The sequence below is a fragment of the Octopus bimaculoides genome, chromosome 1 (genome assembly GCF_001194135.2).
Source record: "Octopus bimaculoides isolate UCB-OBI-ISO-001 chromosome 1, ASM119413v2, whole genome shotgun sequence".
In the NCBI taxonomy this organism is placed as follows: domain Eukaryota; kingdom Metazoa; phylum Mollusca; class Cephalopoda; order Octopoda; family Octopodidae; genus Octopus; species Octopus bimaculoides.
This window is the reverse complement of record NC_068981.1, coordinates 169,276,384-169,279,393: the sequence shown is the minus strand read 5'-3', so window position 1 is coordinate 169,279,393 and position 3,010 is coordinate 169,276,384. Positions and strand designations below refer to the sequence as shown.

The 3,010-nt window shown below is 35.7% G+C and overlaps 1 protein-coding gene across 1 annotated transcript in view; it reads left to right on the top strand.

The window, feature by feature from the left end:
- The first annotated feature begins 443 nt into the window (after window positions 1-443).
- The window catches only part of LOC106870663 (neuronal acetylcholine receptor subunit alpha-3), a 271,917-nt gene continuing 269,350 nt past the window's right edge, over window positions 444-3,010 (top strand). The window contains exon 1 of the mRNA XM_052971699.1: window positions 444-516. The gene's annotated coding sequence lies outside the window, so the exon portion shown is untranslated. The remainder of the gene's footprint in view (window positions 517-3,010) is intronic.

Here is a 3,010-nt window from a genome sequence, read left to right as displayed (position 1 = left end):
ATAGGCGCAAGGCTTCGTCGAAAAAAGGAATAATTTATGAGGTAGAACAAAAGATTTAAATAATGGATTCTGAACGACTGGCACTCATAGAGAGAACGATTGAAAGGGAATGATTCGGTGTGTGAGAGAAGATTGAGAGGAAGGCTGAAAAAGTAAATAAGCTTTACAAATACATAGAAACAATGAAAGAGAGGCAAAGAGGTATGAACTCACAAATATCAAGTGTTTACTTGCAAAAGAAACTGGCTTTATTTGCATTTGAATGAGGACATAAAAGTTGGCAGTTTTAATCACCACATAAAAAAAAATGAAATGAAAGTTGTTAATGGAAATAGATCGAAACATTATTGTGTTTTGTTATTTCGTTATTTTGTTTGCTGAATGTTATTTTTTGCTTGTGTATTTTGTCTTTACTTATATTTTTTTCTTTCCTTTATTTGCAGGAAACCATAGAGTTACTTGACCAATCTAGTATAACCGTTGTGGTCTGTTGCAGGAAATAGTGCCAGGTGCTTGGTAAGTGTCCATAATAATACATTATGTATTTTTTGTGTGTTTTTGTTGTTCTTTGGTAGTTTTATTGGTTTCTCTCTCAGGTAGTGTATACGTTTTAGCGTTAGTATTGCTGATGATGTTGTTGTTGTTTAACCAACGGGTCAACCCTGATCGAGTTGACTTTTGACCAAAGACATCCCATCCGTGAACATCCAGTCTTTTGGGGGCTTAGGGCCAACAATATACGTTGAATCTTTATTAAAGACTGTTGGGCGTAATTTTGATAGATTTACCTGCTATTTCTAGCAGGCAGTGGTTGCCTCGTGAGCTTATATTGTATACGTTCCAGCGTATATATATATAAATGTGTGTGTGTGTGTGTGTGTGTGTGTGTGTGTGTGTGTGTGTGTGTTTGCATTCACATGAATATGTATGTATTCATATGTATGTGTGTGTTGTGTATTCATGCTTATGTACGTGAGCGTTTGTCTTGAGTACATCTCTGGTCATGCGTTCGTGCTTCGAGTTTAGAGATTCTTGTGGCACTTGTGTAATAGCAATGCGTACCAGCTTGGTGGCCTACTTGCCTAGTTGCCTACACAAATCCAATCAACTGATTTTACAACGCGGCGAAAAGGAATTAACTTTCGTTAATCATATACATGATATATATATATATATATATGATTCACCTGCCTTTATTCTAGTTTTTCTTTACTGATATGTATGTATTCTATAATTTTATTAGGAATATCAATATATACAGTTAATTGCTTATTATTCCGATTCGGTGCACTCCTTTCAGAACGACACATTACACTATAGGTATGTATAAAAGAGACTAGGAAGCAAGTGAGCGTGAATGCAATGACGGGCAGAAATATTGAGAGATGGACAGAAATAGAGAGAGGGTGTAAAATACAGAGAGAGAGAGAGAGAGAAATGTTGTTGAAAAATATTATGTTAACAAGTAGGTGCCTATGTTGTGTCCCGCATAATTGAGTATATTGACTAGCGATATGCTATTTTATATTCGTGGGTTTCAGAAGTCATATTCTATGATTCATTTCTGAGTATCACACCCCTCTCACACATCCTACACACTCACACACACACACATGGATCAATATACTGATAGCTATTAAAATAATGATCTGATTAACATTTAGATTATTTCGATGACACTGCAAGATGTTCACTTCTGTAATTTTCCAAATTCGTATATGCAAATACTAACGTTGTTCATTATCTTTAAAGTCAACATTCTGCAAATATGTACTTTTCTCTTGTACTGCAGTATATATTTTTTTATATATTTTATCTTTTCCGTGAAAGAAATACTGCCTTCGATATTGCGACGCCATTCATTCTGGGCTTTTGCAGCTCGTTCTGTCTTGGTCAATGCAATATCCATTTTACTCAGTGCACCTTCAGGTCTTGAATGTCAGGTAGTTTTTGGTGCCTGTCCTTATGTATCCTGTCCTGGTTCATTTCGATTACCGAAGTAGATCACAGGAAATGCCATCGTTTTATTTCAAGAAACTCGTTATTGCTATCAGTAGCATAGCTAGAACGACGAGAAGACAGTTCACCCCAGGCAACGATTTTTATGGGGCGGCACTTTTGAGTTTGCTGTATTATTCTGTATAAGCTGTATTGTCTGGGAGATAGCAAAATCAAGTGAGAGCCCAGGGGGTATACATTCTAGTTACGCTACAGTATAAGTTTTCATTTGATACTTTGTTGGGTTCGAAATTGCGGCAGTTTACCCCAAACACCAAATGCTGAAAGTATTGTGAAAATCTTTTAAAACAACTTCAACATTTTTTCATCTTATATTGTTCATAATTTTTTAATTGCACCTTCGGATCCCTTGACCATAGGATACGCACGAGCAACAGGGCATTTTATTTCATTCACGGATAGTATAATAAAGCTCAACCTAAAGCTATAAACGTCGCATCTTAAAATGTGTGTGTGATATACCGACGCGTTAGAAATCACATCTTATTCACGTCACAGTTTCTAGTTCCCGTTCATAGAACTAATCTGAAATATTATTTACATTATTTACATTTGACGGATATTTGTCCTCATCTTGTTTGCTGTTAACACAACGTTTCCGTTGATATACCCTCCAGCCTTCATCAGGTGTCTTGGGGAAATTTCGAACGTGGGTTCTCATTCCTAAGGTATTTTTCGATGTTACTATTATTGTTATTATTATTATTATTATTATTATTATTATTATTATTATTATTACTACTACTACTACTACTACTACTACTACTACTACTACTACTACTACTATTACTACTACTACTACTACTACTACTGCTGCTACTACTCAGGTCACTGCCTGGAATCGACCTCGGAATCTTGGGGTTAAGAGCGCGGGCTACTAACCCCCATATTCTGAGTTCGATTCCAGGCAGTGACCTGAGTGATAATAATAATTACAACAACAACAATAATAATAATAAGAGAAACATCGAAAAATACCTTAGGAATGAGA